Source organism: Schistocerca serialis, chromosome 3 (assembly GCF_023864345.2).
Source record: "Schistocerca serialis cubense isolate TAMUIC-IGC-003099 chromosome 3, iqSchSeri2.2, whole genome shotgun sequence".
In the NCBI taxonomy this organism is placed as follows: Eukaryota; Metazoa; Arthropoda; class Insecta; order Orthoptera; family Acrididae; genus Schistocerca; species Schistocerca serialis.
The window spans coordinates 196,680,379-196,694,531 of NC_064640.1; the positions used below are offsets into that span (position 1 = coordinate 196,680,379).

Consider the following 14,153-nt stretch of genomic DNA (forward strand, 5'->3'; position numbering starts at 1 on the left):
CAAACATCCCCACAAACGTCAGATGACGGGACACAATGGGAGGCTGGCCGAGGCAGGAGGACTGCAGCCTTGGCTGCAGCATCCGCAGCCTCATTCCCAGGCACTCCTACATGTCCGGGAACCCACAGAAAGCTGACAGGAGAACCATTATCAGCGAAAGAATGGAGGGACTGCTGTATCCGTTGAACCAAGGGATGGACCGGATAGGGAGCTCCAAGGTTCTGAAGAGCACTGAGTGAGTCAGAGCAGAGTACATACGATGAATGGCGGTGGCGGCGGGCATACTGAACGGCCTGACGGAGAGCAAAAAGCTCGGCCATAAAGCTGGAAAATTGGTCAAGGAGCCGGTATTTAAAGGTGGTGGCCCCGACGACAAAGGCACAGCCGACACCATCGTCAGTTTTGGAGCCATCAGTGCAAATAAAGGTGTGACCGGCAAGTCGAGCACGAAGTTCGACAAACCGTGAGCAATACACTGCAGCCGGAGTACCCTCCTTCGGGAGTGAGCTGAGGTCGAGATAAATATGAACCGGAGCCTGGAGCCAAGGTGGTGTCGGGCTCTCACCCTCTCTGAAGGTGGTAGGGAGGGCAAAATCCAATTGTCGAAGCAGGCGACGGAAGCGGACTCCAGGGGCAGCAGGGCAGACACATACAACCCGTACTGACGGTCGAGAGAATCGGCGAAGAAGGACTGGTAAGAGGGGTGGTCGGGCATAGACAACAGCCAGCAGGCATACCAACACAGCAGTACGTTGTGCCGGTAGGTCAATGGTAATTCGGCAGCTTCAGCATAAAGACCCTCGACAGGACTAGTGTAGAAGGCTCCGGTCGCAAGACGGAACCCCCGATGGTGGATGGAGTTGAGACGGCGTAAGAGGGATGGCCGAGCAGACGAGTAGACAAAGCTCCCATAATCCAGCTTCGGTCGGACTATGGACCGATACAAGTGAAGCAGGACAGTGCGATCCGGCTCCCCAAGATGAACCACTAAGAACTCTGAGGACATTAAGGGAACGTGTACAACGGGCCGCCAAATAAGAGACATGCGGAGACCAACACAGTTTCCTGTCCAACGTGAGCCCTAGAAACTTAGTTGTTTCCACGAATGGGAGAACAACTGGACCGAGATGTAAGGATGGCGGAAGGAATGCTTTATATCGCCAAAAGTTGATACAAACCGTCTTCTCTTCAGAGAACCGGAAGCCATTTGCCACGCTCCATGAGTATAGGCTGTCTAGACAACGCTGAAGGCAGCGCTCCAGGAGGTATGTTCTCTGGGCACTGCAGTAGATTGCGAAGTCATCGACAAAGAGCGAGCCTGGGATATTAGGTGGAATGCAATCCATAATTGGATTGGTCACGATGGCAAAAAGGGCTACGCTCAAGACGGAGCCCTGAGGCACTCCGTTCTCCCGGAGGAAGACGTCGGACAATACGGAACCCACACGTACCCTAAACTTTCGATCCGTTAAAAAGGAATCAATAAAAAGGGGCAGGCGACCGCGTAGGCCCCACCTGTGCATAGTGCGGAGGATACCTCCTCTCCAACAGGTATCATAAGCCTTCTCCGAATCAAAGAACACGGCTACCGTTTGGCGCCTTCGCAAAAAGTTGTTCATGATGAATGTCGACAAGGTCACAAGGTGGTCAACAGCGGAGCGGCGGCGACGAAAGCCGCATTGGACATTGGTAAGTAGCCGTCGAGATTCAAGAATCTAGACTAACCGAGCATTAACCATGCGCTCCATCACCTTACAGACACAGCTTGTAAGAGAAATGGGGCAGTAACTAGAAGGAAGGTGTCTATCCTTCCCGGGTTTGGGTATAGGAACAACGACGGCGTCACGCCAACGCATGGGGACCTGACCTTCGGTCCAGACGCGATTGTAGGTACGAAGAAGGAAGCTTTTGCCCGCCGGAGAAAGGTGTGCCAGCATCTGAACGTGAATGGCATCTGGCCCCGGAGCAGAGGACCGGGACAGTGCAAGCGCACGTTCGAGTTCCCGCATAGTAAAGGGGGCATTATAAGTTTCCAGATTCAGCGAGTGGAAGGAAGGTCGCCGAGCCTCTTCTGCCTCTTTCCTGGGAAGGAAGGCAGGGTGGTAATGGGCGGAGCTGGAAACAGCCGCGAAAAACTGGCCGAAGGCATTGGAGACAGCCACAGGATCAACGAGGACCTCATTACCTGAGGTCAGGCCAGGTACCGAGGAGTGGGCCTTAATGCCCGACAGCCGGCGCAGGCCACCCCATACGACAGAAGAGGGAGTAAAACTGTTAAAGGAGCTGGTGAAAGACGCCCAACAAGCTTTTTTGCTGTCTTTGATGACTCTACGGCATTGCGCTCGGAGTCGTTTGTATCCAATACAATTCGCCAACGTAGGATGGCGGCGAAATGTGCGTAAAGCACGTCATCGAGTACGGATAGGGTCTCTACAAGCCTCGATCCACCAGGGGATGGAAACGCGACGTGAAGAAGAAGTAGTACGAGGAATGGAACGTTCAGCAGCATTGATGATAACAGCCGTGAGGTATTCAACCTGACTATCACAACTGAGAAAATCGTGGTCCGGAAAGGTCGCCAGGGAGGAGTAAAGTCCCCAGTCAGCTTTCGGTGTGTTCCAGCTCTAAGGACGTGGGGATGGGGTGTGGTGCAGGAGACGAACGACACAGGGGAAGTGGTCGCTCGAATAGGTGTCAGAAAGGACATACCACTCGAACCAACGGGCAAGAGTGGTAGAACAGATCGAGAGGTCCAAGTGAGAGTAGCTATGAGTAGAGTCCGAGAGGAAAGTCGGGGCTCCAGTATTGAGGCAGACAAGATTGAGATGGTTGAAGACATCCGCCAAGAGTCAGCCTCTTTGACAGGATGCAGGAGAGCCCCAAAGGGGATGATGGGCATTTAAGTCGCCAAACAATAAAAATGGCGGGGGAAGCTGAACAATCAGGTGCATCATGTCAGCCCAACTAACAGTGGATGACGATGGAGTGTAGATGGTACAAACTGAAAAAGTAAAAGCAGAAAGAGTAATACGGACAGCTATTGCTTGGAGTGGGGTGGTCAATGGGATGGGATGGTAATAGACATCGTCCCGAACGAGCAACATGACCCCACCATGAGCTGGGATACCGTCCACAGGGGTGAGGTCATACCACTCCGAGGTATAGTGGGTAAAGGCAATACGGTCAGTCGGGCGCAACTTGGTTTCCTGGAGACCAAGGACAAGCGGACAGTGCAGGCAGAGGAGCAGTTGTAATTCCTCCCGATTAGATCGAAGACCTCTTATGTTCCAATGTAACAAGGCCATCGCTAGTCAAAAAAGAGGGGGAACGAGACGGGGGAAGAGCTGGTCACCTCGACGGCCGCGGAGGGCCAGGTTTCGAGGGAACAACACTACAACTGGCGGGAGGCGGATCCTGTTCCATCGAGTCGTCGCCAGCTGCGGCCGCTGTCCCTGGTGGTATAGGAGGGGCAGCATCATTTGCTGACGAGAGGCCAGCTGAGCGCCTGGCAGCAGAGCGTCCCAGCGAAACTGAGGACGGCCGGGAGCAGCGACTCACGGATGGAGCGCCAGACGAAACGCGCCGGGGTGGAGAGGGGGATAGAGACTTTTTCTTGGAGGCCTTCTTGGAAGTCCGAGGAGGCACAGGGATGGTGGGCTGGACCCGAAGAAGGTCCTCACGCGCGGAGGCCGTTTTGGAACGCCGGACCTCAGAAGCTGGGGTCCGGAACGTTTCCCCGATGGACGCCTGAGAAGAGGATCGCTTCTCAGGCGGCAGGGGGGGGGGGGGAGGAGGAGGAGGAGGAGGAGGAGGAGGAGGAGGAGGAGGAGGAGGAGGAGGAAGGGTGGCCCCTGGGGCAGAGGGGGCGGGGGCCACGGGGGAGGAGGATTTGGAAGGGAGGGATTTGGGAGGCGGAGGCAGAGACCCCGGATGGGGGGAAGAGGCGGAGGGGGGACAGGATAGGGGTGAGGATACCGCGGAAGGAGTGGACACAACTGAGGCAAACGAAGTGGTCAACGGCACGGGATGGAGGCAGTCATACTTCTTCCTGGCCTCAGAATAAGAGAGACGATCCAAAGTTTTGAGTTCTTGTATCTTCTTCTCCTTCTGATATGCGGGGCAGTCTGAGGATCTAGGCGAGTGGATGCCAGGACAATTAACGCACCGAGGTGGTGGGGTGCATGTATGTTCCTCACGAAGAGGACGTCCACAATCGCCACAAAGGGGCTCAGCCTCACACCATGATGACATGTGCCCAAAGTGCAAACACCGAAAACAGCGCATAGGAAGCGGGACGTAAGGTCGCACATTGCACCGGTAGCACATCACCTTTACCTTCTCCGGGAGAACGTCCCCCTCGAAGGTGAGGATAAAGGCCCCGGTGTCGATGCGACGGTCTTTGGGGCCGCGCTGGACTCGCCGGACAAAATGCACGCCTCGGCACTCCAGGTTGGCCCTGAGCTCCTCATCAGATTGCAGCAGGAGGTCCCAATGAAAAATAACCCCCTGCGTCCTATTTAGTGCCAGATGCGGGACAATGGACACTGGAATGTCCCCTAGGCGGTCGCACGCCTGGAGCGCCACCGACTGTGTGGCGGAGGTGGTCTTTATAAGAACAGACCCCGAACGCATCTTACTGAGAGCCTCGATTTCCCCGAAGATGTCCTCAATGTGCTGAACAAAGAACATGGGCTTGGAGGTGGCGAACATCCCCCCATCGGTTCGAGAACAGACGAAATAACGGGGGAAGTACCTCGCCCCAAGCCGGCGGGCCTGTCCCTCCTCCCAGGGAGTGGCCAAGGGGGAAAGGGCAGGAGAACCAGAACTAGAGACAGTACCTTTCCGTTTGAAAGACTCGGCCGCAGAGCGACCTGATACGTGTTGATGTTTCATCTGCGAAACGTCCGCCCCGATACCACCCACTCCGACCAGGGGCTCTCCCCACGGGCACCACCCAGCCTCAGCAAGGGCCACCTGGCAGGATGACCGTTGCCGGGAGTCCTGATGCCCCAAGGAGATGGGCATCTACTCCTTGGCCGACGTGGGGAGGGTGCAGCTCAGGTATCGGCAGTACGATCCCTGTGTTGTCGGGGGGCTACAACCTAGAGGGTACATGACGACCCCACCACAACGGGCTGGCTACCGTGCTGGATTTCTGGTGCCATGGAAAGTCCATCATGATCGTAGGTGCAGATGGGGACGCACTACGGGCGTAACTTATACAACCCATCAGGCATTTAGGCCCAATTTGAGGAATAGTGGGTATGGTTACAACGCCGGTACAGTGCTGTGCCAAGGTCTTAGTGCACTGATGACCAGTGGTACACCACGTAAGGCGTCCTTCCCCAAAAGGCTCGTACTTCTGTAGAATTTTGAAAAATGGAGGTCAAACCCCAAGGGGGACTATCACATGGAAGGCCGAAACGGTTGAAACTCCTTTTAGTAGCCTCTTACGACAGGCAGGAATACCTCGGGCCTATTCTTACCCCGGACCCGCAGGGGGGAGTTCTGTGCTCTGATGAGAGCTATTACACTGAAACTCTTATTCATTTCTGAAATAATGCATTCCTCTTTTTATGCAGCCTCCAGAAGGGAACTATTTAAAATCAAAGGAAGCAATAGGATTAGAGTTTAACATTCCATCAGTGACATGTTCATTATAATCTGAGCAAGGCTGGAAAAGTAAATAGCACCATTCTTTCCTCAGAGGAACCACCCTAGCCTTCATCTCAATCACTTCCAGAAAAAGACCAATCTGAGCCTCATTTCTCCCAGACTTAAGTCTAGTGCCTTAGTCATTACAGTACTTCATTTTGTGTTCAGAACTGTACAAACGTACTTTAAGTACGACCCCCCCCCCCCACTCTCTCTCTCTCTCTCTCTCTCTCTCTCTCGCCCCCCCCCCCACCTCCTCCCTAACATTGTGCTCATTTGACTGCCAGCTCTTTCCTGGCCTACTGTGAGTACTGAGTGAGGTGGGGGTGCAGCATGAGAGATGGACAGAGGCGGGAGGGGACATTTTTATTTGTATTTCTGCTTGTGTTATGAAGGAAGAAACATGAGAGAAAGAAAGCAATGGACAATAGAGTGCAGCTACATAAAGGAGATAGTGACAAAGGCTGGACAACACTAGGTTTGGACAGAAAGGAGCCAGTAGGCGGAATAATAATTCATGGAAAGTTCTGCCTTCTGGCTCTCTCCCCATCCTTCACTCCACCCCAACACTCACCATTGGCCAATAAGGAATTGGGAGTCGAATGAGCACCATGTAGGGAGACAGGCCCACACACGTTTCTCTTACAGCTTGAGAAAGAAATTTCACTCCAAAAGCTAGCAAACCAAAGCTTTGTACCTTTTGTTTGTGTATCTGTCTATGCCAAAGCACTTCTGTCTTTCAGTAACTCGTCGTCTATTCCCAAATTAAAAAATCCAATATTAAATATTTATGTACAACACAAGCTTATTGTTTATTATTATTATTATTATTATTATTATTATTGGCATGTTTACCATAAAGTGTAACAACAATCTTAAGCTGTATAAAAAGAGTCTCAGTTGTGAAGTCATTTTTATTACAAGTAACACATTTTGCCCAGTTAAGGCAGCATCAGATTTTATGGAATGCTATCAAGAGAATTTCATCAGCTGGAAAAGCAGTTGGTCAGAAACTAATGGTGAAGAGACCATCTAAAAGACATTTCCACTAGACTAGATACACTTTCAAATCGTGAACACTGGGTGAAGCTCAGCTTGGAGCTCCGAAAAGACTTTCCCAAATTACATAAATTGATAACTCAGGCTAGAAGTAAGATACAAATATGAAACTTGTGTCAAATTGTTTACAACTATTGAAGTTTTTTTCTGTTTTAGGTTCGCAGTATGTAAGTAGTGGATGAGGTGCAGTGCCCATGAAGCCATGTTAACCAATCAGGAGAAGGCACAGTGTGTCCTGTGGTACCATGAGACACGATCACCAACCACAGTGCAGAGACACTTCCAGACAACATTTGGAAGGAATCCACCTGATGTCAAGAGCATTATAGCCTGGTACGAGAAGTTCAAGAACACAGGATTGGTTGCTGACCTTCTGAGGTCTAGTCGACCAAGAACCTCAGCAGACAGGGTGGAAGCCATAAGGCAGTCTTTTCAGCGAAGTCTGAAGAAATCTGTGCGCAGGGCCTAACGTGAATTACAGATGCCAAAAAGCTCCCTCCATGACATTTTACACAAACGTTTATTGTTTCATGCATACAAAGTGCAAATCATTCAGGCCCTGTTGCCCAATGACAGTACACGTCGATATGACTGTGGTCGAAACGCTATCACTTATTGAGGACGATGATGGTTATCTCAGACGAATTGCCTTTTCCGCCGAAGTGACCTTTTTTTGTCAGTGGAGTCATGAATCGCCATAATGTGCGCATTTGGGGTTCACAACCCCCTGGCGAGGTCATTGAGTGCACCAGAGGCAGTCCAAAGGTGAATGTTTTGTGCGCGTTATTGCACGATCGAATTATCGGGCCATTCTTCTTCGCTGAGGCTACAATCACATCTGCAGTGTATCTGGACATGTTGCAACTCTATGCTGTTCCTCAGCTGCTTCAGTATCACCCTGATGTCTTGTTTCAGCAAGATGGTGCACTGCCTCATTGGGGGTTTGGACGTCCATGCCTATCAGTACTGTAGCTGAAATTAACCACCACTTGGCACTTTTATTTCAGATTGTTTTACTGGATACCTATCAGCTCATTGGAAGTTCTTACTGAATATACATGGTGATCAAAAACAGTCTGAAAACCTTTTGAACATGGTTCAGGGTAGTTTGCACTGCGAAACAATTGATAAGAAAAAAATGTTACACTGTGCCATCTCCAAGATAATTAGCACTGAAGTTATCCAACCAGGCCACTGCACCTGCAAATTCAACCCAAGATCAATACAAAAATTGAACATGTGACAATAGGAAGGATTGAATCTGAGCCAAAGGCTCAGCAGACTTGTGTGCCATCATCTACGCAATAAGGGCAACAGACAATCTTATATGATGAGCTGTTTGAAGTTTCATGCACTACGGCCTGATTGATCAACTTCAATGTTAATTAACTTGGAAACAGTATGATTTATCTAATTTCTTCTTAAAATTACTTCTCAGCAAAACCTACCCTGCGACACCCGTACAAGCTTTTCAGACCATTTCCGACCACTTGTACATGTGTTGCACATTTTTAACTGTCAATCAAGATTAAATTTATATACTGTGTATAAAATATCTGAAGTATCACTCCCTCCTCTGGTGATGGCGGAAATGACGCTAACCACTATTTGGTGCTGAAAAATAAAGTATGCCACCTTTAAATTCTTAATTGGATCATATCTAAGGATGAGATTCTGTGCCCATTCTGTAAAAATCCACCAAAATTTTAAATCTGTGTGCTATTTAATTTCCACTTACCTGAATATTTTCTCAACAACATTATATTTGGTTATGTGACCTGGCCAAGTTCACAAATTAAATTCATCACTGCTGCTTATTTGACGATTCTGAGAAGATTCAGCTCTTTCAGTAGTTCCATCACACTTGTCACCAAAATCCAATACATCATGAACATCACAACCACTGAATTCCCAGTAAGGTAAGTCACTATCAATTCTAGGTCACCCCATCAAAAATCCAAACAGCAGGATATACGGAGACGGCTTTGATCACAATCTGGTGTCTGTAAGGCAACATTTAACTCATTTATTTCAATCTGTCTTCCAATTAACACACAAAAATGAAATTTACACTTATTATTGTTTTCAAGGAACATCATGTTTTGCCCTATGTAGAAATTAATAGATAAGTATAATGTACAAGCAACTTTTATCAAAATTCCCACTGCAAATGAAAATTATTTCATTTTAAAATTAAGCATAAAACTCAAACATATTGGCAGGATACTGCAAAAAGGCGGGAATTTAAGGAGATGGGACCTGGACAAACTGAAAGAACCAGAGGTTGTACAGAGTTTCAGGGAGAGCATAAGGGAACAATTGACAGGAATGGGGGAAAGAAACACAGTAGAAGAAGAATGGGTAGCTTTGAGGAATGAAATAGTGAAGGCAGCAGAGGATCAAGTAGGTAAAAAGATGAGGGCTAGTAGAAATCCTTGGGTAACAGAAGAGATACTGAATTTAATTGATGAAAGGAGAAAATACAAAAATGCAGTAAGTGAAGCAGGCAAAAAGGAATACAAATGTCTCAAAAATGAGATCAACAGGAAGTGCAAAATGGCTAAGCAGGGATGGCTAGAGGACAAATGTAAGGATGTAGAGGCTTATCTCACGAGGGGTAAGATAGATACTGCCTACAGGAAAATTAAAGAGACCTTTGGAGAAAAGAGAACCACTTGCATGAATATCAAGAGCTCAGATGGAAACCAAGTTCTAAGCAAAGAAGGGAAAGTAGAAAGGTGGAAGGAGTATACAGAGGGTCTATAGAGGGGCCATGTTCTTGAGGACAATATTATGGAAACTGAAGAGGAGGTAGATGAAGATGAAATGGGAGATATGATACTGCATGAAGAGTTCGACAGAGCACTGAAAGACCTAAGTCGAAACAAGGCCCGGGAGTAGACAACGTTCCATTAGAACTACTGACAGCCTTGGGAGAGCCAGTCCTGACAAAACTCTACCATTTGGTGAGCAAGATGTACAAGACAGGCGAAATACCCTCAGACTTCAAGAAGAATATAATAATTCCAATCCCAAAGAAAGCAGGTGTTGTCAGATGTGAAAATTATCGAACTATCAGTTTAATAAGTCACAGATGCAAAATCCTAACACGAATTCTTTACAGACGAATGGAAAAAATTGTAGAAGCCGACCTCGAGGGAGGTCAGTTTGGATTCCGTAGAAATGTTGAAACACTTGAGGCAATACTGACCTTACGACTTATCTTAGAAGAAAGATTAAGGAAAGGCAAACCTACGTTTCTAGCATTTGTGGGCTCAGAGAAAGCTTTTAACAATGTTGACTGGAATACTTTCTTTCCAATTCTAAAGGTGACGGGGTAAAATACAGGGAGCGAAAGGCTATTTACAATTTGTACAGAAATCAGATTGCAGTTAGAGTCGTGGGGCAAGAAAGGGAAGCAGTGGTTGGTAAGGGAGTGAGACAGGGTTGTAGTCTCTCCCCGATGTTATTCAATCTCTATATTGAGCAAGCAGTAAAGGAAACAAAAGAAAAATTCAGAGTAGGTATTAAAATCCATGGAGCAGAAATAAAAACTTTGAGGTTCGTCGATGACATTGTAATTCTGTCAGAGACAGCAAAGGACTTGGAAGAGCAGTTGAACGGAATGGAGTGTCTTGAAAGGAGGATATAAGCAAAACGAAGATAAGGGAATGTAGTCGAATTAAACCAGGTGATGCTGAGGGAATTAGATTAGGAAATGGGACACTTACAGTAGTAAAGGAGTTTTGTTATTTGGGGAGCAAAATAACTGATGATGGTCGAAGTAGAGAGGATATAAAATGTAGACTGCCAATGGCAAGGAAAGCGTTTCTGAAGAACAGAAATTTGTTAACATCGAGTATTGATTTAAGTGTCAGGAAGTCATTTCTGAAAGTATTTGTATGGAGTGTAGCCATGTATGGAAGTGAAACATGGACGATAAATAGTTTAGGCAAGAAGAGAATAGAAGCTTTCGAAACGTGGTGCTACTGAAGAATGCTGAAGATTAGATGGGTAGATCACATAACTAATGAGGAGGTATTGAATAGAATTGGGGAGAAGAGGAGTTTGTGCCACAACTTGACTAGAAGAAGGGATAGGTTGGTAGGACATGTTCTGAGGCATCAAGGGATCACCAATTTAGTACTGGAGGGCAGCATGGAGGGTAAAAATCGCAGAGGGAGACCAAGAGATGCATACACTAAGCAGATAATGAAGGATGTAGGCTGCAGTAGGTACTGGGAAATGATGAAGCTTGCACAGGATAGAGTAGCATGGAGAGCTGCATCAAACCAGTCTCAGGACTGAAGACAACAACAACAACAACAACAACAACAACAACAACAACAACAACATTGGCACGATCTTCTCCATTATTGGTTTCCTCCTCCTCCTCATAAGTTGCTGCCTACCGACAATAATAGTTAAAAGTTACAAATGCAGTTAAGTAAAGAAGGGTTGAAATTTGATTGATGTTAAATATACTAACACCTTTCCCTTAACAAAATGCTGGGCTGGTAATTTTTTTAAGTATTTAATGATGAAACCAATTTTCAGAAACAAGTTATATAGCAGTACGAAAATTTAATTCTTATTAAGGTGGGAGTCCAACTTAATGGTTTTGGTCAGTTATATAACAAATTACTTTATATGAGCACTGATGCTAATGTACGTATTGAAAATTTGATCGTGAGAAAAATTCAAGGTGCTTAATCAACATTATCTTAATGTCCTAACCACACTCAAATGACCAGCATCAACTCAGTTTTACAATAATCAAAACTTTTGAGGAGAAGTAATTAACTTTATATATAATGTCAAACCACTGGAACTTATTTTACACGTGTCACGTCTTAATCAAATGGAATAAGTGAGTTTTCAGTATCACACGGAATGCACTCTTTTACAAATTTAACGTACTGTCCCAATGAGTAAAATGGCAATGTGGATATACAGTCGTTATATAAATATCAAAAATACTTCTATGGCGTAAGAGGTGCCACTGAACTTGGCTTCATTGTGTGTCTGAATTTAATTTCTTATATATCCGAGCCACTCCTTTCTGTGCCAAGCTAAGGCTGAGTGATTTATTGTGCAAGTGATTTCTCCTAGTATTATATTTATGAGCATTGCTATTGTTTTTGAACTGCAATTGTTAACAACAAACATACTATACCCAACTGTTTAAATTGTTGAGTGCACACCTATCCACACTGGGTAACATATATCCTTACAAAACACTTCTGTGCAACAATACTTACTTCTTCAATTGAGAGTTACCCAGAATATGTCTTAAGACACTAGTTAGTTAAAATATGAAAATTAGACTGCTATTACCCATAATGCAAGTTGCAGACAGAGAAAAACAATTTATACCACAAGTTGCACTTAGGAAATATTTACATTGGGAGGGCTGAAGAGAGACTTTGAATTGCATAGTGGACAACAAACATTCTGGAAACTACAGGAGGGGAAAGTCTGTGCTCTCCAGGCACAGTTTGAGGAAGCAAGGAACAATCTGATCAGGTTAACACCATACAGGGGGAGGTGGTGCTCGGCAACTTGCAGTGGTAGAAAGGCAGGGGAAAAGTTTTATGATAAATACTAAGAACAGCTGTCAAACAATGGAAAATCCATGATGGAATGTGGCAATTTAATGAAAAGGATAGATGCTATTCACCACATAGCAAGAGTGTCACACAATTAGCTTTCAGCCAACAAGGCCTTTGTCAAAATTAGACAACATACCCACACGCATGCACCCATGCAAACTACTCCATTTCTCTGTCCGTTTAAAATCTTCTGCAGCAAGCACTCAGAAACTGACACACCCAAGGGCCGTTTACAAGATGCCATGAAGAGGAAGAAATGACTGGGACAAGCAACATTGCATATTGTTCAAAACATGCAACTTTAAGTTGAGCTTCAGTCTTTGAACTATACAATAGTTTCTGTCACTACGCACAGGTGTACACATACCCAGAAACCCCACATGTTCTCATTCTAAGAAAGGACAAGACATGACCTTAGTACAGTTAATGAAGAGAACATTTTGAAATGCTGTTGAGTGAGCTTACAAGATCCGTAACCAGTCATTCCCATTGGGGTACTTTACAAAGCAGTGTCGTTACTAAGAGCCCATTTCCCTGCTATAATTCTCAAAAATAATATTTATCAAAGGCACATTAATGAATTACTAGTGTAAATACAACCCATGTGGATCACACTGTTCTGAAATGGCCCAAGTAGAGAATTGGTCATATTGGAATCTACAGAAGTGGTACCTAATGCTCTTAAAGATGAGTGTCAGACATTTTCTTAGATCTGTATATGTTTTTGGTACTTTGTCCATAAGATTCTACTTATTACATTAGAATCATTAGGATTAAAAGATTTAACTAACAATTGTTTTGAATCATTCCCTTCAAATAGGGTACAGATAACATGAACTTCAATCTCACATAAGGACAAGCTTTTCATTCAACACTTTCCAAACTAAAATGTTAATTTATGAGTTCCTCGGTACAGCAAATTGAGATCAATATTGTTCCTGATAAACATAAATGATTTTTCCAACCATTTTTGTCATGGGGAAAAAGTTACCTTCAGTGATGGCAAACGTTACATTCACTGCAAAAGTTACAGAAATTCTCATGGAGAATGAAAATTAAACCCTCAAAAAGTTAAGTTTTCACTTTGCAATAAAGTTATATTGCATACAAAGAAAATAAATGCCACAAATTTCAGTTTGAAGAGGGATAACAAATTTATGTAGACAGTACATCTACATACTGCACAAAAAACAAAATTTTTAGGAATGAATACCGATTCTCAGTGTAGTTGTTTGAATGCTCAAAGCCAGATGCCAAAAGAATGCAATACATAAATGATCATCATATAGCCAAGTAGCAGAAATTGTTCTCTTTGTTGATCCAAGTATTTTAATCAAGCATAGTGCATTAACTTCAATGTCTGAAAATGTAAACATTTTCTTGAAAATGCAAATGCACCAACACTGAACTAGTAATGAAAGTGCCGGGTGGTAGAATGCAGGGTTTCAGGCTTGCCCAAAAACTTGCAAGTGACGGGTAAGGCACTTTTTCCTTCACCCGGATCTCCTGGACAGCTTGCTCATCAAGATACACAGGACAATCTCAAGAGAAGCAAACAACTGCCCCTGTGAGCATCCTTAAAACATGTTACATATTTGGCCAGGTGTTGACAGGACATTCGAGTGTGGTAACGATGACACTGGTAGCAGCACATTGGGTTCAGAATGTACAGCCTGACTGTGATGATTTCATAACCAGCTTTGATCTTTGACAGAAGCAACACACTATCAAAAGTGAGAAAGAGGGTACGTGTGGGCACTAACGATGCATCTACCTTTTTCATCACATGATGGACTGCAATGACACCCTCATCAGAGGGGTAAGTTT

At 45.4% G+C, this 14,153-nt stretch overlaps 1 long non-coding RNA gene across 3 annotated transcripts in view; it reads right to left on the reverse strand.

Annotated features, from left to right (window-relative positions):
• LOC126471564 (uncharacterized) overlaps window positions 1-14,153 on the reverse strand; it is a 66,357-nt gene that overhangs the window by 31,164 nt on the left and 21,040 nt on the right. For all 3 annotated transcript variants that reach the window (XR_007586339.1, XR_007586340.1, XR_007586338.1), the window contains exon 2: window positions 8,453-8,717. This is a non-coding gene — a long non-coding RNA (uncharacterized LOC126471564). The remainder of the gene's footprint in view (window positions 1-8,452; window positions 8,718-14,153) is intronic.